Source organism: Catharus ustulatus, chromosome 30, assembly GCF_009819885.2.
Source record: "Catharus ustulatus isolate bCatUst1 chromosome 30, bCatUst1.pri.v2, whole genome shotgun sequence".
In the NCBI taxonomy this organism is placed as follows: domain Eukaryota; kingdom Metazoa; phylum Chordata; class Aves; order Passeriformes; family Turdidae; genus Catharus; species Catharus ustulatus.
In genome coordinates this window covers 521,472-548,095 of record NC_046250.1, presented here as the reverse complement: position 1 = coordinate 548,095, position 26,624 = coordinate 521,472, and the positions used below count along the sequence as shown (strand labels likewise).

General features: G+C 49.0%; 1 long non-coding RNA gene across 2 annotated transcripts; it reads right to left on the bottom strand.

Moving 5' to 3' along the window:
- Window positions 1-2,041: 2,041 nt before the first annotated feature.
- Window positions 2,042-25,438, bottom strand: LOC117008857. 2 transcript variants are annotated; one of them, XR_004420376.2, is made up of 5 exons: window positions 25,178-25,438; window positions 15,919-15,964; window positions 10,808-10,902; window positions 5,554-10,274; window positions 2,042-2,408 (listed from the first exon to the last, which is right to left on the bottom strand). It is a non-coding gene; the product is annotated as an uncharacterized LOC117008857 (long non-coding RNA). The 2 variants fall into 2 exon arrangements; XR_004420375.2 differs by lacking the exon at window positions 2,042-2,408 and having other exon boundaries at window positions 5,229-10,274; window positions 25,178-25,312.
- Between the last annotated feature and the right edge of the window lie 1,186 nt (window positions 25,439-26,624).

Here is a 26,624-nt window from a genome sequence, read left to right as displayed (position 1 = left end):
CAGCACAGACACCACCACAGCATGGAGACACCTACCATGGCATGGAGACACCTACCATGGCATGGACACCCATCATGGCATGGACACCACCACAGCATGGACACCACCACAGCATGGACACCCACCATGACATGGACACCCACAATGGCATGGACACCCAGCACAGCATGGACACCACCATGACGTGGACACCACCATGGCCTGTAGAATGGCCAGACACCTTCCATGCCCTCCTGGCCATCAGGCTGGCCCCTGCCCTCATGGGTCCCAGGTGGCATCTCCTCAGGCCCATGCGTGGCATCATGGCATTTTTCTACCCCCCAGCTGCTGGCACTCAGCTCAGTGCTCACCAGAGGGGTGCAGGAGGGGCCTGCAGCACGTGGAGCGGCCGTCACATGCAAGGTCCCTTGTGGGCATGCTCCAACCATCATGTGTGTGACACCTGTACCATGTGTGCTCCATACACCACGTGTGTACTCCACCCACCACGCGGGTGCCGTCTGTTCCATGTGTGCTCCACCCACCGTGTGTGCCACCTGTCACATGCTTGGTCACGTTCATGCTCCATCCATTACGCGTTCTCCGGTCATCATGAGTCTCCTGTGACTGTTAAACAAGTCCCAACCCTCATGTTCACTCTCCATCCATCACCTGCATTCCCCATCAACCACAGCCCTACTCCAGCTAAATACACCCTGAAACCGTCATGTACATCCTGTAACCATCACATACACCCTGTAACCATCATGTACATCCTGCAACCATCACATACACCCTGTAACCATCACGTACATCCTGAAACCATCATGTACACCCTGTAACCATCACACACACCCTGTAACCATCACATACATCCTGAAACCATCACATACACCCTGAAACCGTCATGTACATCTTGTAACCGTCACATACACCCTGAAACCATCACATACACCCTGCAACCATCACACACACCCTGCAACAATCGCATACACCCTGTAACCATCATGTACATCCTGCGACCATCACATACACCCTGTAACCATCACATACACCCTGAAACCATCACATACAGACTGAAACCATCACATACACCCTGAAACCGTCATGTACATCTTGTAACCGTCACATACACCCTGAAACCATCACATACATCCTGTAACCATCACATACACCCTGAAACCATCATGTACACCCTGTAACCGTCACGTACATCCTGTAACCATCACATATGCCCTGAAACCATCACATACATCCTGAAACCATCACATACACCCTGTAACCATCGTGTACATCCTGAAACTATCATGTACATCCTGCAACCATCACATACACCCTGTAAACATCACATACACCCTGTAAACATCACATACACCCTGTAACCATCATGTACACACTGTAACCATCATGTACATCCTGCAACCATCACATACACCCTGTAAACATCACATACACCCTGTAAACATCACATACATCCTGTAACCATCATGTGCACACTGTAACCATCATGTACATCCTGCAACCATCACATACACCCTGTAAACATCACATACACCCTGTAAACATCACATACACCCTGTAACCATCATGTACACACTGTAACCATCATGTACATCCTGCAACCATCACATACACCCTGTAAACATCACATACACCCTGAAACCATCATGCACACCCTGAAACCATCATGTATACCCTGAAACCATCATGTACACCCTTTAACCATCACATACATCCTGTAACCATCACATACATCCTCCACCCATCACATGCATCCTCCAACCACCCAGGCCTGGTTTAGGGAGAGCACAGACAAGTCCTGTGCCCTGGAAAGGTGCTGGAGGGGCCCAGAGGATGGCAGGGTTGCCGTTGGCCCTGCACAGCACACGAGATGCTTCATCTTTGTTAAAGCCTCCAGGCGTGCTCTTAATGTTACCCCCCTAATAATAATATTTCATCTGCCTTATCTGATTAGGTTAGGCTCATTTGATTTTTGCAAAACACCTTTAATCACCTTGCAAATTCCCCATCATTACAAACAGAGCCACCACAAACATTATCAGCAATCTGAGTTTTATTTTCAGCAATCTTTTTTTTTTTTATATGCAAGAAAAAAATGTAAAAAAAAATTAAAAATATGAACAAGACAGAGGCTGAGAAAACATTAACAAGGCCCTATGCTTTCTGCTAAAGTGCCTTCATTTCATTATCATTAAATTTGCCTAGTAATTAGATTTCGGTGCATGAATATTTTAAAAAAATGTAACAGACAGGCTGTCAAAAAAAAGCACGACAACATCAATTCGATAATTTTTTAGACAGAGACATTCATAAGCAATTAACACAGATTTCCTGGGGTTGGAGATTCTTTTTCTTTTTTCTTTCTTTTTTTTTAATTTTTCCTATTCTTCCAGCCTTATGTTCTTCACCTGAAATTAGAAGAAAAATAAAATCACTGTAAACATCAGCACTTTCTGCCATTTTCCCCTGTTTGCTAACATGATTTCAGTGCCGTTTCCCCCTCGCTTAGCATGCTCCAGCACTCCTCCCCCACCTCCCACCCCAGCCTTGCTAAACACGGGCAGGCACAAGGTTGGGTCATCCATCAGACCTCCCCACTCCTGCAGGACCAGATTAAATTAAGGTTGCATGAAGCTTCTGTCTTGATCTTCAGGCATTTCTGCTGAAAACAGTGATTTTGATCACTATTTGCATAATGTACAGTTACGTATTCACCGGGTCCCTAATTATACGATCTGTGTTCGACACCGCTGCAGACGCGGGGAGGCTTGTGCAGGGCATACCAAGCACTGCTGGCAGCCTTGCTGCTCCTGCTGGGGCTCCAGGTGAGCCCAGGATGATCCATCCCCTCCCCACAGCTCCTCCCTGCACAGCACAGGGGTGGCCACAGCCCTTTCCCACTTTGTTTGTGGGTGATGCACCAGAGCGATGCCAGTCCCTGCCCTGCAGCTGCCAAAACAGAGCCATTGTCCCTCTGGGCCCTCTTGCTCGTCCTGCACATTTCCAACAGGATCAAAAGGTGGATGGAAAGCAGTTTCCCCTCCTTTTTATCTCCTCAGCAGTCCCAGAAGGACTGCCAGAAGGAAATCCACTCAGGGGCTGTTTGCTGAGATGATTCCAGGTCTGAGCTGCTTTGGGAGGTTTAGTCCATGCCTGGAACCACTCCAGACCCCAGACCACACTTCCCACATGACTGACCCCATGGAGATGCCCAGGAAGGAGCTGGTTGCTCCCCACCAACTTCTTACACTTGCAGGGGGCAAGTTCCCACTCCCTCCTGAACTCTTCATTTGGAGAACAGCAACATTTGCAGGGATTTTCATAGAACCATGGAATGGTTTGGATTGGAAGGGACCTTAAAGCTCATCTAGTTCCACCCTTCCATGAGCCAGGTTGCTCCAAGCCCTGTTCAATCTGCCCTTGGACACTTCCAGGGATGGGGCAACCACAATCTGTTTAATTTCAAATAGAGCTTTCCAAGTTCCTGTGTTTAGTGCTGATTCAGGTCCAACACGTGAAATACTCTAAAGACACCACACAGATCCAGCCCTCACTTCAGGGGAGCCCTTGGAATGCTGACAGACCAGCCTTGTGCTAGGTGTGAGCTCTTACAAGAGCAACATTTTGCAGTGAGTCCCACCTGGGTCAGCTCACCTGCAGACATGAAGCCAGAATTACCTTGTCAGGTGTTAAAGAGCATAAGTTAGAGCTAAGAGGTGTGCTGAGAAGACAAAAAACAAAACTCCAAACCCCAATTATTTGACCTAAACATAGGTGGATGTTTATAACCCATGTCTGTGTTATTTTTTATTATTGTTATCATCATGATCATCACCTCTGGCAAATTAGGAATACACAAAACAGCCACACACAAAGAAAATCCTGGACCTCAACTCAGGTCATGCCTTCCTAAAATCTCCTTTGCAAGGTTTTATCGGCAAGAGCAGGGAGTAGAAGCAGTTGGTACAAGCAGCTGAAAGACCAAATCAAAAGCATGTGAGCAGATTAAAGAATCAATCTCTCCGTTTGATGCAGAGGAAATCCCACTAATTATAAAGAAGGGGCTTATTTCCTGGAGTCACTCTGTTTGAAGTCATCAAAACTAGTAATACTTAATTACTCTACTTTATGGAATATATAACATCGAGGCCCTTCGCCACTCGCCAGCCCACTGCTGCCATGGCTGGTGCTGGGTTTCCAGGGGGTTGTGGTGATGTTCCTCCTCTACCTATGCCCTTATTTATTCAAATGAAGCCCTTAACAGCCCTTGCATGAGCCTGCAGGGAAGCATTTAAACGTGCTTTAAAAGGAGGTTATAATGAAAAAAAAACCCAGAGTGATTTAGCCCTGTGAGTTACCTGGTTATTACTGAAATGTGTGAGTGCTACGTGTGTGCCAGCAGCCTCCTGCAGAATCAGGTATTGAGGATTAAACCAGACTGAAGGTATTTGCCTCATCCTAATCCTTGAAAAGGGAAGGGAACTGCCAGTGGTGTGACTGAAACACGCCCTTTGGACCTTGTTGAGCTGTCTTTGAAGGTCCAAGAGCGAGCTGCCAGCTTCTGCTTCATGGACACATCCACATGGCATCCAGGGAGAGGTGAAAAAGCACAGTCAGGTGCCTTGAGGAAATGAAAGGAGGCACAGGATCTTCTCAGAACTGGTATGAAGATATCTAAAATTAAGGACTCATTTGTCCAGGTGGTCCTAGAGCAAATCCAGCAAGGATGTGCTTTGCTCCAGGACCAACAAACCCCAGACTCCTCAAACACCACAGTAAAAATTGAGTTTCTGGCACTGGGTGATTCACATGGAGGGGAATATGGATTCCATTTAAAAGTAGTGATAATCCTATTTTTACAGGTTGGGAGAAACCTTAGAAAATGTGACCCAAGAGGTTCAGGCAGGGAAAGGCAAGTAAATTCCTTTTTGCTATTCCTGGTCTGGTCTCAATGAATCTGAGTATTCCCAATTGCATCCCTGGCCCCAGTGCTGCTCCCAGCACCTCAGTCTTCAAACAAAGACTTTCCTGGTAGGGGAGCAAAACCCATGGGATCAACCCAGGGCACCATGAGGTTCCATAAGCCCAAAACTCATCTAAAGGCAAACTCCAGGGGGCAGGTGTGATGAAAACTGGCCATTGCCGTGGCTAGGGAGCACCAGGACAACCCACATGTGGGTTTGACTTGCTCAGGTCTGGCTGGTCATAAGACTTTTTTCAAATTGTTCTTTTCCAGCTAAGCTGGTAAATATTGCAGGGGAGGGACAGGAGCTCAGGTCTGGCTGGATATGGGACTTTTTTTCAAATTGTTCTTTTCTAGCTAACTGGTAAATGTTGCAGGGGAAGGACAAGAGCTCAGCCCTTCCTTCATCACCACCTGCACACACCCACCTGGATCTGTGGGAGCTGCACAGACACCAGCATTACCAATGGCAATAATGAATTCCCTGCTCCATCCTGGAGCTCCATCCTTCTCCCAAATTAATAGAGTCCAGCTAGGAGAGCACATGGAGATGTGGAGCTGTGTGCCTGTGTTTGAAATTCTGTACATACCATGACATGAGGAATGCCCCAGGAATGCTATTTTGGAGTCATGAGGCCTCACAGCCAGGAATTGTGGGTGGAAAGGGTTTGTTTCCCCTAAGACAGAAGGGAAAGAAATCTGCTAAGCCTAGGTTTGACCCGACTGGGAAATACAACTGGGCTCCAGACTAGCTCAGCTGGCCTGAAAAATCCCTTTTAAGATGTCTGAGCCTTGTACAAGCCCCAAGCAGAGCAGAGACTTCTACGTGAGGTCTTTTGCAATTCTGCTGCTAGAGGGAGAAGAGAGGGGTGCTGTGCTGAGCAGGGCAGGGATCATCAGCATCTGCTGCTCCCCCTGCTCTTGGCTGTGCCCTTTTCTGGTGGAGATCAGGCTCCAGAAAGGCCCCAGCACTGCTAGGCTCTGTGGAAAGGGGGGAGTGCACTGAGACATCCACACAGATCTGGGGGATGAGAGCTCAGTGTCCAACCTGGTCACAGTCTGGTCTGCTCTGGATCCCAAGGACCTCCTCTGCTCCTTGCTCTGCTCTGGAGAACAAGAATCCACCTGGAGAGGCACAGCTCAGAGCTCTTTTTGCTCCATCTTTTAGGTGCTTGGCGGGGAGTGAATCAAAATATTTCCCCAAGCAACACAGAGAATTCCAGCATTTCACCCATTGCCGGTGGTGGGAATAGTCCAAGCAGGACCTGAAATAAAACTCACATCTCAGTCCCTCTGGAACTGAGAAACACCCACGACAAGCCTGATTTTTTTGCCTCATTTCTTCAGTTTTAAGATATCAAAGGAGAAAAAGGATCTGCTGCAAGGCAAATGCCCCTATCATTGCTGGCTGGCAAGAGACCAGCCGGGAAGGAACTGTATTTTATCCAAAGAGATTTTCTAGGGCTGGACACATCCTCCCCTGTGATCTATCATGGCACAAGGAGCAGATCCAGACTGCTCAGACCTGGGACTCAGCCCTGCATCTCCATCTCAGCCATGAGAGTGATGGGAAGGAGGTGGGCAGGGGCCTGGGCTGCATCACCCAGGGCTCTGGGCAGAAGGATGGGTTTAACCCCCTGGTCTGAGCCCTGTCCTAGGTCAGAACTCTGAGCTGTTCTAACAGCAGAGCACAAACTCAACTTTGGGGGCTGCTGCTTTGCCACAGCCAATCGACCTTTTCCCCTACAACCTCAAAATGAAGTGGTCCTGTGCCTGCAAAATAAACTCACCCACAAGACCTAAACCTTCCTGTACAACAGGGACAGGGCTGAAATGCTCTGCTCAGAGAGGTGTGGAAGCAGGTCCTGCTCTCCTGCTGGCTGTCCCTGGAGGAAGGGCTGGGTTGGTCCCCACTGCCATCACGGAGCGAAGACCTCGCCGCAGCCTGGCTGAGGTCTGTTTGTCACTTTTCCTTCATTATTTGCAGTTTGTACACAGGCGTCATTAGGGATTCATTCGGTTTCCCTAGCAGCAGGCATTAGTCTGGCTTCCCTTTCCCCCTTCTCTCGCCAGCGCCCTTTATTTTTAGTGTCTTATTTACAGTTTGACAGAGTAACTGTAACCCTTGCAAGCTACTCCAGCGGCTTTAATCGGGGGAATAATGAGTCCTGTCTGGCGATGAATAGAATTTAGGGGACAGATTGTTCCACACTCGCCCGGTGGGGTAATTTATTTATGTGCGCACTTGTCAGGAGGAGAAAGGGACGGGGGATCTGTATGCACCGAGGACATTGCCGGCGCTGAAAGGGAAGGGAGAATGGAGCCAAACGCCCCAGATCCCGCTGCCCCCCCTCGGCCCCTCCGGCAGCTGAATGCCTCCGGTGGCCGTGAACTTGGATGGGCCCAAAGCCCCATTCCCAGGCCCTCGGCACGTCGGGCGGCTGGGCTGCGGCAGCGGGCTCGGGGTACAGATGGGTCCGGGCCGGCGGGCAGCCCTCCCCGGCTCTGCCCCGCATAGCCGCGGCACGGGGAGCAGCCCCATAGCAACCGTACAGTAGCTGCAGCACAGCGGGGGTCTGGGAAGAGAGGCAAAGCCCTCGGAAAAATACAGGATGAGTCCAGACAATGGCTCTCTCTCATATCATAAATTACACGGCAGCGACAAAAAGGGATCCTGCCCTCTCCTCCGCTCCCACAGCCCGGGCGCTCGCTGGGCATCCCCGGGCATGGGGACGGCGGCGGCACCGGGGGTTCCCGAAGGAGGGAGGTGGAGGCGTCGCAGCTCCCAGCCCACAAGCATCCCCTTCATCCTTTCCCTGTCCCCTCAAAGCACATTTCCTCTGCTCCACAGCTCTTCTGCTTTCTGCCTCCCCTCAGCACCCCAGCCTGTTGCAGCACGCCTGTGCTCCTTCAGCCAGTGCTGACCGTGGCTGGGATCGGAGGAAGCAGCTCCTGGTCCAGAAGCAGGAGGGTTTCTCCTTCTGCTCTTATGGAAGGGCCCTTCCACTCCCTATTTCTTCTCCCTGGCTCAAGGCTGGGAGCATTTTGCATCTAGAGCCGACAGCAGCAAGGAATCGGCTCAGTGTCTTCCAGGAGATGGCTGGAGCTGGACCAGGCTGCACCTCAGCCATCCCTGGACTCCCGTACAAAGCAGAACAGTGGGACCCACCAAGCTCCAAGGTCAGCTCAGCCAGGGGATGGTCCCCATTAGCAGAAAGGCTCCACCTTGCAGAGACACAGAGAAGAGGCAGGGCGGGTGTGTAGGGGGTCTTTTTGCACCCCCAACTGCCAGGCAGCATCGAGGTGAAAGAGGGGAGGGCTCAGACTGTTCACCCCCTCTCAGACATGGAGGTGCTCAAGCTCCACCTGAGTTTGTTGCTGATGTCTCTTAAACCTCTCCCTGCTCGCCCTAGCTCCCATCTGCACATGGCAACTTTCGTTTACAAAATAGCCTCAAAGTTAGTCTAGAATTACATTTTCTACCTGAGTTACCATTTTAAGTAGCTATTGTGGCATCGGGACACTCCTGCTCTGGCAACACCCTTTTCACACCATTCTGGCTGCGGGGGATTTGCCTTTACTGCTGTCAGTATAGGCAGGAATGAAATGGCCACAGCCACAGATTGATTCCCATTACCACGATGCTGCAGAGCATCCTCCTGTTCCTGGAGTTTCACTGGTGTACCAGTGTGCTGGGAGAGAACTGGGTGAGCCACATGGCTCTGAGTCCAAGAAATCACCCAGACACAGCTCACCCAGCCTGGGTTCCTCTCACAGGTGAGAACATCACAAGGACCACGGTTTCTGGCTACCTTAGGCTTCAAACCATGGAAGCAGTAAGTTAGTGAGCAGTGTGAGCAGAGAACTAAATCAGGCAGAGAGTGCTGCTGTCACATCTCCAGCCATAGAGCAGAGAACTGATCTCTGGATGTCCCCTGGCTGGAGTAGTACTCGTGTGATGGTCCTGGCACTTTGTCACCACTGCCTGAGGCCCAAGGTGATGCTGTGGCTGCTTTGGAGCTAAGGTCTGACCAAGGGTCCTGTAGTGGAGAGAGTCCTCAGCCAGCACAAGCACCTGAGATGTACATGGGGGTCTGGCAAGATGGGGACAGTCTGCTCAGACCCACATCAGGACCTCACCCCAGGGACCCTGCACCAGCCCCCAGCCAAGGGATGTTCCAGCTCCAAGAGCTGATTTCAGGGCAGACTTTCCCTTGGCAGAGACACTGGAGCCTCTCCTTGCTCAGCTGAACTCAAGGCAAGAAAAGAGTCCTTGCACACGCACAAAAAATGTGAGAAAAGCTCTTTGCAGAGGAACCTGTCTCTGTCCTGCTGAGTGCTTTGGTGGGTACAAGGCCAGCCCTGGGGCCAGGGCCAGCCCCTGCGCTGCTCCTTTCTGCCCAGGGAGCAGAGCAGTGCCGATCCCAGCGAAACCTGCAGCACCACTGGGTCGGGCCTGGGGAGGGGGAACCTCCTCCAGGGTACAATGACTGTCTATTCTGCTGATCACAAGCCTAATCCTCTTTGGTTTTTAATTGGCATTTGGGCTAAGCTGATTTAAACCTCTTCACCTTGTTGGGTCCCCCCTCCTCACTTCTTTCTTTTTTTTTTTTTTCCTTTTTTTTTTTTTTTCTGACCAAATAACAACGCTGCCATCACCAAGTCCCCGGCACAATGACAGCTTTGTGCAAGGGCGAGAGGAGAGGAAAGGGAAAGGGAGGGGGAGAAGGGAAATGTGCTGAACACACTCAGAAACAATGCAGAGTTTGTGATTCAGACTTGACCACTGGCAAAGGACCCGCTTCAGCTGCGCCTCAATAATAAACACACTGTCCCTTCCCAGCACCTCTCCCCTGCCCATCACCTCTGCTTCAGGCCAGCTGCCCACCGCCGTGGGCTCTACCTGCCATCCCCATCCCTCAGGGGATGCAGCTTCCCCACGCCCCCTGTGACCCAGCACAGCGGTTCCACGCCCCCAGGCTCACCAGCGAGTGGCAGGATGGCAATGTCCTGGTGTCCTGTGTGCCCTGAGCTGGTGCTGTGTCCCCACACCGAGGCTTGGTGCTGGTCAGCAGCCCTAGGCAGCCTGGACAGACTGTGGTGTAAATCAGGATCCACATCAGGCTCCAGGCCAGGATCTGCCAGCAGGAGCAGGGACAGGAGGAGGCTGAGGTGGGATCAGACATGGTGAGGGGCTTCTGCTGAGGGTCCCTCAAGACAAAGTCCTGCTGGCAGTTCCTCATGGCTTTTGGAGGGTGAGGTTTTCCATGTAACCCCACTCTTGATTCAGGTAACAATGAGCCAATCTGAGCTAAAACCAAACAGAACAGAAACACCTTTATTATCCTCTTTCCATTTAACAGGCAAACTCACTTCACAAAGAACCCCAAAAGAGCCCTTTGTTCCTGAGGATGAAACAGACACCTCTCCCAGGGACTGGGAATTATGAGTTAGCAAACCCACCAAAAAAACCCAAAAAACCCAAACCAAACCAAACCAAACCAAACCAAACCAAACCAAAAAAACCTCCACACACACACAGAAAAAAAAAACCCAACAAAACAAAACAAAAAAACCCCCCAAACAAACAAAAAAAAACCACCAGAAAAAAATCCAGATGTTTGAGGCTTTGGGCCAAGTGGTCAGCAAGAAGGGTGCTGGTGACCCTGGAGATTTTGGCTCCTCTTTTTCCCCACCACGTGGTCACCATGAGCTCTCATCAGTCCCCAAGCACTTGCCATGGAGACACTCAGCCCAGGCTGCAGCCTGATGGTGCCAGACCCAGTATAAGAGATTAGGGAAAGCCTTTTTTTAAAAATTCAAAAATTTTTAAAACCCACTTACCAGGATATATTCTCAGTGAACTCTCACCAGGGCCAGAGACCTACAATTTTTTCAGCCAGAAAATGAGCATCATGTACAGTGAACCCACATTCAGCCTGGCAAGAGAAAGAAAAGAGGACAGGAACTCGTTAAATGTCAGACCTGTGTCCCCTGGCTGGATTACATCAGGGTAGGAGGTTACAGCCACATTTCTGACACAAAAGGGGAATGAGGAAGAGAGAATTCATCTGGAAAACTCTCAGTTTCTTTGAAACTGGGCTGGTTTTCCTAACTTGAGATGCCTTTGTGGAGCCTCAGCCTTGTAGGCTGGAAGAGGAGCTGGGGTCTGCTCTGGGGTAATTTGAAATGGGGAAAACTCTCGTTGCACCATTCCCTGTCCCTGCCAGGTGTGGTGCCAGCATCTCGCTGCAGTCGTGTAGCAAAACCAACTCCAAGTACTCAAAAGCTACAAGCAGCACCAAAAAACTCTAGATCCATGTCATAGACCACCTTCTTTATTCTTTTTTTGTCTCCAGGTCTCTCTCACTGCCCAGGGCAGTGACTGCTCCAACCCAAGCCCAGAGCACCCTGAGGGTAGGGGGATCCATCCCAGCTTCCTGAACACTTTGCTGTGGTCAAGCACAGGGAGACCCATCATCAGTAAGAACCTCATTGAGGGAAAAGTTTTGGCAAGGAGGAGCCTGTCAGGATTCACCCTGTGACCGCCACCCTCAGTGCAGCAGAAACCAAGTGGCAAAGCTCCAGCACTGTTTATCCCGGCTTGAAAATACCAAAACTGAGCAGCCCTGACCCTTTGGACGGAAGATCCTTACAGAATTGTTTTATATTTTAATAATATATTAATATTCACTTTATGTACTTTCCATCTGTGTAAACTCTGCCTCCAGCTATGGCTACTCACAGGCTACACATGGATTTAGATATGGAGTGAAGAACTGACATGGTTTAACTGGGGAAAGGCCGGAGAAAGAGCTCATTCTGCTGTCCATTAGTCCCACAAATCATCTCTAACACTACAGAAATCAGAGACAATCTGCTCCTGTGAAAATTCAGTGGTGCAAAGCCAGTGAATGGCACTGGTGGGAGCAGAGCAGCAATGCCCAGTCCCATCCTCTCCTTCCAGCTCCACTTCCGACACATTCCTGTGCCCCATCGCAGGGAAAGAACCAGAAAAAGGGAAGAAAAAAAAGAAATCCCCCAGCACAGACTGAAGTTTATAAATAAAAGCAGTGAGAAATGGACTAAGTAGCTGCAGCTTAGCCCAAGAGCTAAGAGCCTTAGCGCATTTTTGTAAGTTTTAGGGAAGCATTTCCCATTCCTGACTAAGCACGTTTGGCAGGCAGAGTGGAGCGCGTGGCCGCACACCCTTCCCTGCTCCAGCTCAAGGCCTTCAGTGGTGACACTCACCCCTTCCCCAGTCCCTTCCCACCTCACAGACCCCACCAGGGACCAGGCTAGAGCCAAGCCCAGCCACGTTCCCCGTGGGGCTGCCCCCAGCCGGGTGTGTCTGGGGCTCCGGCATCAGCCTGCAAGCAAAAAAATGTGATTTATTTTTCTTCTAGGGATAAATTTTGAGTTGGTTTTAATCTGCTTTCAAAATTCCCGTCACACCAGGGTTAAACTCACTTAGCATATTTAGGCTTTTAAGTTTCCAGGTCTCATGGCAACAGAGGGATGGGGAGAAATTAAAAAGAACAACAAACGTGGCCTCATGGAACACCAAGATTTTCACCTAAACCACAAACTTCCTGCAATAGGTCTTCAGATAAAACACCCCAATATATTTTAAGTGCTGTAGTAAAATTAATCACTTCCCATCTCACCAGCTGTGTGAAGAGATTTTTCCTCTCTCTCAGATTAACCTGAGTACAATAACTTTGTGCCCACAGATCACCTGGACCGAGCAAAGCCTCTCATGCCTCAGCCCATCACGCACAGGAGGGGATGAAGTCACTCTTGTTTTGTATTTCCCTTTCTTAAACAGCCATGAAATGGCTTCAGCAACTGAAAAAATAATGTTGTTGAATTTTTCTAGTCCAAAAGAGGGAGGGGAGGTAAAAAAAAAAATTAATTAAACAGCTGTTTCGCTAATGTTATCACAGTACACAAAGAATGAAACATCATCTAGTGCACCTAGGAAAAAATTATGAAGCCAAGCCAGAAGCCACACGATGTCCCTGGGAGGCACAGAGGGTCTTTTAAACAATAGTTTTTTAAAAATACGGTAAAAACATATGATAGAGCTGCCTTTGGTGCCATTCTCATGTGCAAAACCAGGAGAGGAGATGAAAAGAGGTTGGGTTTGGGGTGTGGGTTGGCTGGGGGGTTTCGTGGCGGCGGCGGGAAAAGGGAAATCCCAAATGGTGGCGGCGAGGCCGGGATGGGGCCCTGGAGGCCGCGGCACCCGGGGCACCGCCAGCGGGTCCATCCCAGAGGGTTCATCCCATCCCAGAGGATTCATCCCATCCCACAGGGTCTGTCCCATCCCATGGGGTCCGTCCCACGCCATCGGGTCCGTCCCATGCCATGGAAGATGCCGGAAGGCTCCCGCCCGCGTGGCTGGGCCCGGGGAAGGCGGATCGGCCATTTTACACATCAGCTGCCTAAAATGGTGGCTCCCACCTTGCCTTCCCCCTCAGCACGCATGCACCCACGGGGAGGGGAGGGACAGGGGCAGCCCCCCGCACGCGAGGGCGCCGGGAACGGGAGCCAAGATGGAATTAGAGGCAGAAATTAAAGGAGGGGAAGGGGGGGAAGCGGGAGAGGATGCGCCTCGCCTCGCCACGGCCTAGCCAGCGATGGTTGGCTTTGTGCGTCCTGCGCAAGGCACAGGCAGGAAGGCCTCGAGGGGGGGAAAAATGGGGGGAAAGAAGGGGAAGAGAAAGAGCATTTGGGTGAGGATGGCGAGGGGCAGGGATGTGCGGGGGCGCGGGGAAAAAAAATCTTCCCTTCTTTCTTCACCGACCCCCCTTCACCCTCCCCGCAATCCCGCTTTGACTTTTCCCACAGAAGTAGCCAACCTCCAAGAATGCAAATGACATTCATTATGCAAATGCATGCAAATCAGGTTTAACTATCGGAAGAAGGGCTCGGAATTTCTAATGGGTTAACTCTTTCCTGCACGGCCCCGGATAACAAGAGCCCTCGTGTCTTCCTTGGGGCTTTGTGCTTCCCCATCCATCGCGGGCACCCCGACCCACGGCGCTCGATGGGCACCGAGGTGGGGAGGGTGGAACAAAGCGAAGGAAAATACCAACAACAACAATAAAAACCCTACTGGCGTGGGAGCGGCTGCCCCTTCGTTAAACGTTCCAGCAGGAGACAAGACAAAGCAGGCTCCAGCACGAAATTGGGGGGAAAAATGGAAATGAAAATGGGGAAGGAAAACAATGGGGAAAAAAATAGAAAAACTACAACAACAACGAGAGGAAAAATAAAACGAAAGGGAAATGAAATATTAAAAAGGAAAAGAAAAAGGGAAATAAAAACCAAGGAAAATTAAGAAATAAATTGAAAAATAAAATAAAATAAATATTAGGTGAGAAAATAAAGGATAGAAAAGAAAAGGATGGGAAGGAAAATAAAAGGAGCAGGCCACTCTTGGCAGAAGGTGAAACCCTCAGGTGATGCCGCAGCGAAGGGTCCTGGCAGCCACAAGGGTTTGGCTGCTCACATCGAACCCGCTCACTGGGCTGGCCTGGGAGCCCCCAGAGCTTCTGCTGGGAACAAAGTCACAAAATGCACCAAGATTCCATTCTTCTTATTATTATTTTTTTTTTCCCCCAATGTTTTCATTAAGGAAAAAAATTAAATTACAATTTCCCCCAGCGCTGGGTGAGCCCGTGGTCCTCCAGGGAGAGAGGCAGGGAGGAGCAGAGGGTGGCAGTGGTGGCACTGGGGCCCAAATTTGCATCCCTGTGGCCTGTCCAGCGTCCTGGGATGCTCAGAGTGCATGGCATCAACGTGGGATCACTGCCCCACTCCTCCAAACCTTTGTAAAAATCCTGGTTCCTGATCCCGGCCCCAAAGATGAGAAGGTCCCAGTGCTGGGAACTGAAACGAGGAAATTCCGAGTAGTGGCCTCGCCAAATGTTTGGATTGCAGGAATTATCAATATTACAGTGGGTTGTGAAGTAGGGAAATAGATGCATGGCAAAATTCTAAATATTTTATAGCAACTTTGTATTGATTCACAATAATAAAGCACTTCAGGATTATTGCTGTGTTTTGCCCAAGAATTATTCCTTATCTGTTAAAAAATCTCCTGATTTTTCTGTTGTTTTCTATGCCTCCTTCTATACTTCATCTTTTTCTCCAATCTACTCAAAATCTCTTGTTATTTGAGTGGTAAGGTGTCAAATGCAGCAGCAGTAATCTGTGCAAGGACAAGAATTTCCCAAATTTTGGGGCTTGGTTTGAGACACAGTAAAAATTATTGGTTCAGAGTCAGTTTGCTGTGCTCTGAAATGCATGAGCCCAGAATTACTGGTCAGTTATTTAAAAAAATCCCAAACCAACAACCTTTAATTTCATTAAGATGATTCTAGCATAATAAGGCTTCTGCAGAGGGTAAAATACACTTGAGGTGTGCACTTTGGCAAAGCCCTTTCCCTACCAAAAAACTAAACAAAACAAAATAAAAGCCAACAAAAAAATTTAAAAATTAACAAATAATGAATAATAATTTTTTTAGAAAAGCATAGGAGCAGGAGTCTTGTTCTGTTTGCCTCATCTTATTTTGACTCCAAGCCTCAATTTCCAATTACATCATTTCAAAATTGGGTGATATTTTTTTTTCTTTTTTAATTAGCTATTGGAAAGTATATTATAAAAAAAAAAACCAACAAAAAAAACACCAAAACACCAAAACAAATCAAACACACACAACCACAAAAAAAAAAAAAAAAAAAAAAAAAAAAAGCCAAGTCCTGTTCTAGAGAAGGGCTGGAGAATGCGGCATGGCCGGCACCTGCTCATGTTTCTGACAGGACAAACCCCTCAATGCTGCCTCACGAGCACCCAAACACACAGAAATGGTCAGAAATGGTCAGAAATGGTGAGAAATTGTCATTTTCTGGGACAGGAATGAGTCAGGATGCATTAACAAATACCTGGAGTCGCAGGCATCCCCGGAGCTGCGGCAGGACGGGCCTCGGGCTGCAGGACACAAAACCAAGGGTGGGTTTAGCACAATGTGGGCAAAGAGCGGTGCAGAAATTGCTGGATTTAAAAACTCCAAGTGGAGTCACATGAAAAGGGGTTTGGCTCCATCTCCAAAAGTGATTTTTAATTTTTTGATAGTTTTTTTTATTTAGAAGGCCTCCTGTTCATTCACCTCTCTGCCTTCACCTCCCCCCTCTATCAAGTTTCGCTGCTCATGTCTTCATCTCTTTCAAACCCATTTGCTGTGGTTTTCCCCCATCCTTGACAGACCTCTTTGGCCCAGAAAAACTCCTGAAGACACCCAACTGCAGCCTTTGGGGACAGGGTGGGAAACAAGGTGCTGAGGGCATTTTCAGCCTCTGCATCACCCATAAAAACACAACTTTCAACACATTTTAATCCCTTGTCATTAGAAATCAATAACACACCCTGTGAGGGGTGGGAATGCACCCTGGCAGCTTCCACAGTAATTTCTTGTGTGGAGGGACCTGCAAGGTCTCTGGAATGAAGGAAGAGAGGTGGAGGAGGTGAGGGGAGCTTTGAGAAATTACAGTGGAAATATATTTATTGAAAAATAAATTATGATATATTATTAAAAATAATTTCAAGCAACTTCTCAATGAGGTGCAGGGGCTGCACATCCTGTGGGAAATAAGCAACAGGAACAAAATGACCCCATGCAGCTATTTTCTTCCTTGTTTCTCCCACCAGCCACTTAAAAAGCCACTGTCCAGTCTTTGCCAGATGCCAAAAAATTTTCTGCCTCAAAAGCTCTTTTCCTCCCAAACCCTGTGTTCTCTCCTTTCTAGAGCGTGTTTTCCACGAGAGACACTCAGCAGTCATGGGGAAAAGAAGGGCTGGAGAAGGTCTTTTAATGAATGAATGAAGTATCAGATCATGAAAAATTAGCAAAGGCGGCAAGAAAATATCCTGGAGACACGGAAGCACCACGTTTTGCGGTGGGAGTAAAAGTTCAGCAGAAGGTACCAACAGGAATGACATCCAGTGCCCCAAACCAAACTTCCCAATGAAAAAGAGCCTTTAAAGTCCCAGACTGCTATGGCAAAACCTCTTGGTTTTCCTACCCAGCAGGATGTTGTTTTAAGGAAGATGTGGGGTTGGGGCTGTGATAGGTGGAGGAAGAATTCCTTCCTGCATGCTGATACCGGCACCAGCGCTGCCAGGAGTCACCTGGGGATCACCTCACACCAAACAACAATTAAAGCACTTCTAGGGAGAATCCCAACTTTGCATCACTCACGTTAAGGCGGAGAGGAAAAGAGGAATTTTGCAGCAGCTACTTAAACTGTCTTGTGATAGCTGTCACTCTCTCAGGATGCAATGGGATGTGAAAGCATCCTTGGACCACAAAACAAGATCTGGGTTTTGATAATCAGGCCTTTAAAAAATGCAGGAGGCAGGAGGCACAGGCTCTCGATACTGTTATTTTTGGAGGCAAGTGCTCTCGATACTGTTATTTTTGGAGGGCTTCGGATACTGTTATTTTTAGCCGGTTTTAGCTCATCTCACCCAGCCCTTTTCTTTACAGCCAGCTCACCAACCTTCAGGGCCAGATTTTTTTCTTTTTTTTTCTTTTTTTTTTTTTTTTGCCAGACTCAATTCTCCAGCGCCTGGGGCTGCCAACAGTGCTAAAAAAAAAAAAAAAAAAAAAAAAACACCCCCAAAAAACCCCACACACAACACAAAAAATTCAATCCCACCACCCTTTTTTTTTTCTAATTTTCCCAAAGAACTGGGAGGCGTGAGCACTCGAGAGTCAAATTTGCCCAGGACCCGCGTTCCCTAAGAAAGCAGGGCTCATTCGCCTTCCACAAACTCCGCAGTGGCAACAAAAGTCCCTTTCAAGCCCTTCCAGACGCAAGTCCTTCAGCTCAATTAGTCAGGCACACAGACACAAAAAAGCCTCCCATTCAGGCTAGTGGCTGGCTGTGGAGGACAAGGGCGAAGAAAGGATCTTTCTCCCACGCTTTCACTGGGTGTCATAACAAGCAGAAAGCCCTCTTACGGGGGGATTATTGGAGATAAGAGCCCGATGGAGGGGCTGGGGCAGGAGCTAGGGCTGTAGGAGGAGGGGAGGAGGGGATGGGGTTGGAGGTTGCAGCTCCCAAGGTTGGGTGAGCACGGCCGCTGATGGCATCACACTCCATCAAAAAATGGTTTTTTTAAAAAAAAATTACGATATTCCCCCCAGCCTGTACACACACGCGCAGAATAATCCCGGTTCTCCATGGCAACCTGCTCTGTGGCCATCCCTCGCACCAGAGGAGGGAGGCAGCTTGCTTTCACTCTGGCATCTCTGCCAGCTTGTCCCGATGCTGTCAGAGCCTCAGCTGAGCTGGGCAGAGGGGCCAGGCAGGTTTCTCCCGCTCCCTCACCTCCAAAAATCAGTGATTTTCTAGAGCAGAGAGCGTCAAGAGGATGCCCAGCTCCATGGGGAAGCTCTACCTCCAGAAACCCAGCCAGCCCTGCTGATGCTCCTGCACACGGGTGGGTTTAAATTTGAAAAGACCTTTTTTCGTGAAAAAGAAGGAAAATATAAGTGTGTGATTGTTAGTGGGGTTTGCTGCTCCAAAGCAAAACAAAGAGGAAGAAGAGAGAAAAATCTCCAGGGAGTGGAGTTTGTCTGCAGAACTGTGGGGTCCACGGTCCCTCTCCAGTCCAGCCCAGCATCCCCAGCCCTCAAACCTCCCCCCAGCCAGAGGGGTCGATTGCTGCACCTTCTGGCCAGGCCCCAGCAGGAAGAAAACTCCTCTGGATGCTGACAGTGCCCTGCAGGATTAATCAAAGTTCCTGAGTGAATTACGTGCCTAATTCCCTTGAACAATCCAAGTTATATTATTCGTTCCCCATCGTTTTTCCACTTCCATTCTATATGTGGCTGTGGAAGCTGGTGCCCCTCCAGATCTTTTCAAAGATGTGATTCCTCTGCCACAGGCAGGGTCACAGAGGCAAATTCAAAGCAAATGCCAGAAAAATTGGGTTTTTTTTCCCCTCCTTCCCAGACCAAAGCCCCTGCCAATTGCTGCTGTGGGATTGTCCCCTCTCCTGTCACCACCGAGGAGCAGGTGACAAGAACATCCAAGTTCAGCAACATTTCACAAGGATCAGGGAGGGAGTATAAACTCTCCAGCTCAGGAAAAGAAAGCCAAGAAACTCTCTTGGAATACATTATCCCATAATTGTAGTGTTTCAAGCACTTTCCTCCCAAGCAGCTGGTGCCTGCTGATGCCAGAGGAAGGTTATTTGGCTCAGACATATTCCTGCCCCGTTCAGCCCAGGAATCCCTAAAACAATGCACTCCTATGAAATACTGTAAAGGTTGAATATTTCATTCAACTAAAATACTTACTAAAAGATGGAAGAGCCAGATGAAACAAAGCAGATTCCTTAGGCACAACCCTTCCTCCTTCCCAAAGAACATTCTATGCCTCCCAAAGGGTGAAGAGGATCTGAGGGATCCCCTTTCCCTTTCTCAGAGCTCCCACACTGATCCAGAAAAGTTTTTGTGGGTTTTTTGTGTTTTTTTTCTAATAAAAGATGAGCTTTCAGCAGGCAGGAACTTGCTGAAGGTCAAATTAAACCAAATTTACCTGCTTTGACCTAAACAATGCAAGGCCACAAGACAAGCCAGCAGACCCCTGATGCCACATAGGGCTCGAAACCAGGCCAATGAACCACCAGTGAATACTCAAGCTTTTTCTTTCCCAACACTTATTAATCAGCACTTTTTTCCCTCTTCTGAGGAGGAGAATTTTCTCCCTATCCCAGAGCAAGCTCCACCTCACATCCTCCACTTGCTGGTAAAAATGAGGCCAGGCAGTTAAAGCCAGGAGATGCACCCAACATGGATGCTACCTCCTCCTGCACCAGCATCCTGCCACTACTCCTTTTGTCCCTGCTCCAGCAATATTAAACCCCCTGAAAGCAGAATTACAATTATTTTTACACCTATCCTGGGCTGTCAAAGTCAAAGCTCAAGCCATGGCTGTCGATGCTGGGTGAGGATTACTCAGCTTTCAGCTGTACAGTTTCAGATACCAGGTCTGAGTTTGCTCTCTGCTGTAGCAGGATAAATCCTGGAGTTATACAGTGAGCAAGACACTCTGATCCACTGATAATCAGAGTTGAATTCAGCCAGGAGTGTCGGTCCAAGATCTCCCCATCAGTCCTGCAGACTTCAGTGCATACGGACACCTCCTAGCCATAATCCCAGGATTCGGGGCATCCCTCTCCGCAGCTGGCACTGGACTCCTAAAACAAAATCTCCCATCTCTTTTTCTGCAAAACTATCCAGGGCCATCAGAGCCTTGCCGGCAGCAGATCCTGCCCGCGCTCGGCGGCCGCCACCCCTTCCCCAGCTACAGCGAGAATGGCGAGAGGAGGTGTCGGGACTCACACGCACACGTCCCTTTCTATATCTGTCTCTGAAAATCCCGCCGGGCAAGCCGGAATGCGGCCCCAGGACTATATTTAGGGCCCCCCTGTCATGCTGGTAGCACTGTGACACAAGCCTGGGCCAGCAGAACCTGTCGCCACATCAGCGGGCAATGGGCGAGAGCGGAGCTGCCAGCGCGGGCTGCGAGAGCCGCGGCTCCGCTTTCACATCCAATCATCCCGGCTGCATCTGAGCGACCTGCCCGCTAGCGCCCGTCTCCTCCTGGCAGCCTGAAGACCACAATTCATAATTTTCCTTCCAGCTGTATCCCCCTCGGGGCACTGTCACCCGCGTCCCCCGGGCAGGGTGCGGGAGAGCCACCCGGCCCCGTTTGGTGGGCACGCAGCATCACGTTTGCACCTTGGGATGGGCGGGGTAATTCAAGAAATCCCCTCTCCTGCCGTGCAGAGATCGGCACCAAAATCATCCCAGCACCTTGCGAAGTGCCGTGCATCGGTGGCCAGACCCTGTGGGGACAAGGAGAACACGATCCTGCCCGCACCCCTCCTCCGAGCCAGGGGCCCAGCCAGTTAATTCCGAACATCACCCCAGCCTCCGTTCCCACACAGCCGCCACTTGCTGAAATTAAAGCAGGGCCTGATCTGATTCCTATGGCGGCTTAGCGCGCCCACTCAGCCGATTTATCATAATCCCGACATAAAAATCACTCCCTTGAAAATGCTCAGGGGTTTGAAGCCCTGATTGTTTGAAGAGGAAAGACTCTGTTCTCAGCACAAAGATGTGCTCCCCTCTCAGCCCCGGTCCTGCCTGGACCAGCAGGAGGCTTCAATCAGCGTTTCTGACCCCGTAGGTGCCCATGGTTGGATCCCTCCTGCTTTCCTTGGCACAGAGATCCCCTCAAAACCAGCTTGACCAGCTGGGCCACACAGCATCCCAAAAAGAGCAGAGCTTTGAGGACTGGTGCTGGGAACAAGTCACTGCTGGCTGCCAGCCCTGCTGCGAGAGCATCGCTGAAAACCATCCCCTCTCCCTCCAAATCCAGCTGCAATTGCTTGTGGGAAGGAATTTTATCTATGCATTTCAAAACTAAATAGATACATTTAAATTTCTGTCGTATTGGTGTGATTTCTTTGTGGGGGCACTGAAGTGCATTTCCACACCTGCCCAACCCAGGCTGCATGGGACTGTGCCTGGAGGACAAGGGACACTTCTAGTACTAGAGAGACCTCGAAGGGCTTGAGCCATTAGGGCCTCTTTTTGTTTTAAATTTGAAAACCATAAAATGCTAGCAAAAAATTCCCTCAATGGGAAAACGTCTGTTTTCCTCAAACACCACAAAATAATGATTAAAAAAAATTATTTAGCTACTTTTCATCATTCAGAGCTGATAATTTTCGAATATGAAAAGTAAAAAATATACATATTTTATCCATCACAAAATAAAAGTTCACATCCACTGGCAGTACTGACCAGCACAAGCATTTCTGCCCTTTTGCCAGTCCCCCGACCCGCAGCACATCGCTCGTACAACGAGAGCGGCGCGCAAGGGCTTTGGCCTCAGCACCAAACTGCTCTGCTGCATTTCTGCTCTGCCAGCGCAAGCATTAAGGACAGGAGCTAAAGGGGATCAACTGAGTGAAATTATTAATTTTCAACAATTACATTTGTATAGGCTCGTTCTCCTCACTGAACCATGGAAAAATTACTATTGCATTTACTCTCTTTTTTTTTTTTTTCCCTGACTCCAAACTGCTGCTAAGCAAGAGAATGATGTGGAGAGCTGATACCTCACTCCCAAACATGCGAATGTGTCTCCTATTAACGTCTCCAGCAGTTAGGTGGCCAGAAGGGAGAGCAGAGTAGACAGTGCTGAGTGTTAACCAGTCAAATCATAGTGTCCAAGCAAGCTTAAACGGCCACATGTAAACTGCAATTTGGATCAACGTCACGCAAACACACAGGGCTTACTGCTAGTGCACTCCAGGAGTAAATCAGGGAGAAAAGGAGGAAAAAAATTAAAAATCAGCTGTTTGCAAGAGTATTCCAAAGCCCTTGAACAGAGCCCATCTCACAGTCACATGGATACTCCCACCACTGGAAATGGTTACCCCCTACAACAAAAACTCAAATTAAAAAGAAACTCCAGCCAGCCAAAGAGTGATGTCCTCCAACAGCACCCACAGAGCTCAGGGTCTGCAGCAAAGCTTGTGGCACCAGGAGCCCCAAGGGAGCCAGGCAATGGCTGAGAGGTAATGACTGGGCTGGAACTGGTTCCCATTTCCCTCCCAGGCTGGGAGCACAAAGGGATGGGAGATGAACATGGAGGTGCTTTAGCCCCACAGTGTCACCACGTCCCTGAACGGCCATGGAGGTCACAAGCATTTTAAAGGGAGTTTTTGCAACTGAGAATGAGGTGCTAAAGCTCCAGAGAGCCAGCTTGGGCCTGGTGGGCTTTAAACCCTCCCTGTCCATCACCAACCAGCACAGGCACCTCCTGCCCCTGGCTCCGGGCCCTCCACACATGGTTTGCTAAATTCTTGGACGAGTTTTGTCCTTGTCCCAGTTTACATCCCACCACTCCTGCTCATGCCTTTGTTACAGCCAAGAAGTAACACCATCAAAAGCAGCCTATGGCAGTGCTGCACACAGCAGGATTGGTCACCCTGGAACACCAAAAGCTGCTCACACAGCACCGCTCCCAGCCCCTGATTGGAGAAAAGGCGCTTTTCCCCCTCCTCGAGGGAAGAACTGGCCAATGGTGGATGGCACATGGCAGCTCCCCAGTGCTCACCCAGGATCAGAATCCCCAGTGCCCCTGGGGAGCCACCGCACCCTTCACACCCGCGCTTTGGGCCGCCGCTCGGTGCTGACGTCTGCCCACAGACACATCCTGGTCCACCAGCCCAGTTGGAGTGGCAACCACCCAGCTGGACCAGCAAGAGCTCTGCTGGCTTGGTCTGCCTTGGAAGGATGAATGAGAAGAGCTCCATGTGGAGAGCTTTGTCACCGCTTTGTCACCAAAGCCAAGGGTGTCCAACCTCATCCTGTGAGATGCTCAGGGTGTGAGCATCCATGGAGGATTCTCCACTTCCTCAAAGGGTGCTCTCCCTGGCCATGGAACAAAGCTCCTGGAGCTAGCTCCCTGTTGCCCTGTCCCTCTCTGACTGGGGACAAACCTCCTGGCCAGGAGAGCAGCACTTCACTGCCCCCAGGGAGGAGCAGCAGGATGGCAACAGAGGGCAGGGAATCCAATGAGATCTGGTAAAAACTTCCCTACATCCCTGTCACTGTCCACACGGGCTGCAGAACAGCACCAGGAACAATGGCAGCACCCAGGTGAACCTCAATGGGAAGATGGAAAGAAGGTTTTCCCTGAGATCATTACAGAGCTGCCAGTTAACACACGTACTAAATTACTCTGAATTACAGGGCCATGGGTGAGGGGGAATAATATCTTGTTTATTAATTTCAAGCAATCATATGAGCAGGATAAATCTTTCACATCACACCCAGCACTACAGCCCTTCTCTGAACGAAGTGCCAGGGGCAGTTCCTTCTGCCCTTTTGGATTTTTAAAAGATCCCAATGAGCACATGAGCAAAACGAGCGGGTCCAGCACAGGTCAAAAGTCAGCTCATTTCTACATCTCTCACAAGAGGGTTTTCATAAAGTCACAAAGCTATAATTGCTCCTTTCCAAAATTAGTTCAGGTGCCATCACCCACATTAGCTCTTTATTATTTTAAAGTCTTTTTTGGTTTTGCTTTTTTTTTCCCCTCCTTGGAATCACCGTTCTGATATTATTTTATCTTAATCCAACATGAGATATTTGTGTTCTTCTAAGCAAGATCAAGACACCTTTTCAAATAGGTTGCTGTGTTTTCTAGGTGGCATCTCAGGCAACCAGTCTGATTATTAAAAGCAAGTGGGAAGCACCCAGTTCACCTCTTTGGCTCAAAATTCCTTTCTATGGTAGAGCAGATTAAAAAATCCCAGTTTCCATAAGGAAGAGGTTGATGCATAATCCATTAAAGAGGGATAAGAACCAGCATCAATTTGCAGAAAAGATAAATTAAGCAAAATCAAGCTCCCCAAATTAGTCTCATGCAGTTCCACACACAAGTTATTTATATATATATACATATATATATCCTTTGTAAATCCCCAAATTAGAGCCCTGAGTCCATTCAAAGAAACGTTCATAGACAAAGGGTTAAAAGAAGAAAGAAAGCATTTGGATAGAGACACAAGGGAAGAAAAACAAAGAAAACTGCAAGAAACCATTTTCCAAATCACCATATCCTTCTTTCTAATACTGATATCAAGTTATAGCTGTCAGGGAGGAAAATGTATGTATCTGTATAACAGATAGGGAAGAGGGGGGAGGGAAGGTAGAAAAAAAGGAAAAAGAATCCAGCACTCGTATTTGCAAAACAACCATTAATAAACATTGCTCTGTTGCTGCTTTATTAAACAGATAATCCAACACAGTAATCTGTATTGATTTATGGATTCTCTGATGCTCTACGACTGGTTATGCAATGAAAGTTCATCCTTGATCTGTAGTCTGGGTCCTGGACTTAACTAATTCATAATCTGATTGGAAGTTTTACTTTGTTAATTCAATTACAGTTAACAGCCGAGGAGAGAGCGGCAACATCTTTGTCTTTCTCAACACAGATGGTTTCTTCACATGCCCAGAACCAGTAAACTCTTAAAATCACAGGAGGCAAATAGGTTCTTTAAAAAAAAAAATTAAAAAAAAAAAAAATTAAAAAAAAAAAATCCTACCTCGGGTTTTAATTCCAGTCTCTGAAAGTTGTCTTTTCCCTCATTTTTTCCGCCTCTCATTTCCTTTCTCTTCGTTTGGGTTTTTTTTTTTTTTCTCTCTCTCTCTTTTAATTTTTTCTTTTCCTCCTCTTCCTTTTGATGAATTTCCTTTCTTCTCCACATCCTCCTCAGGCGTGTAATGGGGTTATTTTTACTTTCGGTTATCTAGCTTTATGAAGAATCGACACCACTCATACAGCTAGATAACCAAAGATAACAACCAACCCCTGGAGTCTACAGCATCAGCAGGAAAAAGCCAACCTCCTCTTCTCCAGGGGCTCGGGGGCACGTGGCTTTTAAGGAATGAACGAGGAAGGAAAACGAATAAAAAGAGATGCAAATATTAGCAGCCAGATCCATAATTTCTTCACACAGCTACAGCCCTGGCCCTGTTCCTGCAGCCCGAGCAGCCCAGGGCATCCGAGCATCGCTGGGACAGGCAGGATCAAGCCCCTCAGAGACACAATTTGGAGCAGAATTACAGGATAACCACGCAAGGGCTCCTATTTTCTGCCGAGTTTCAATTTGTTTCATTTGCAAACCAAATGATTTTCTGCAGGTGCCGAGAATTAAGCCCACATTATTTTTAATAACTATCAAATTAATGCATTCAAACTGGTAATAATCAAAGCAAATATAATTTGCACCCACAACTTAAAATATGCATAAAAGACCAAAAGGACATTTCCCCACCCACAAATGCGCTTAACGCTCTCTAAACAAAATGACTGCGAGAAAAACCTGCCGGTTCATATAAATAGTAACTTGCGATGCTTTGGATTCAGCCAAGCTCGGAGGGAATAGCGATGAATAAACACAGAAAACACAGAGGAAATGATGAAAGGGATGGAAGGGAGGAAAGAAGGAAGGGAGCGACTCCTGCTCGCGGTTCAGGACCCCGGCCCTGAGCAAGCACCGCGCATCTCGGGCAGGGAGCGGAGCCGCGTCCCTCCGTTCGTTCGGGGGAGAGCATCGCTGTCCCCAGCAGGGACCCGCATCCCCTTCCCTCTCCCCGCATCCCTCCGTCCTTTCTTCTTTCGCAGCCCTCCGTCCTTGCTTCGGGGGCTCGGCTTCCCTCCATCCTTTCTTTCACCGGGGATGGGGGGGAACCCTGGTTCTCCTTCTCCGGAGTGACCTGCGTCTCTCCACCCTTCCTTCCTCTAGGGAAGAACGTGCATCCCCCTCCCTCCACACCGTTCCTCCGCTCCAGGGCAGCCCGCATCCCTCCATTCCTCAGGGAAGGAACCCACATCCCTCTCCTTCCCCTCCCGCCGCCGTGACCTGCTCCGCTCCATCCCTCCTTCACCTGCATCCCTCTTTCACCCTTGGCGCTGCGGGGAGGCGCGGAGCCCTCTGTGCGCCGAGACACCGCGGAGCGGAGCTCGGGCCGCGCGGGGGGCCCTCACGG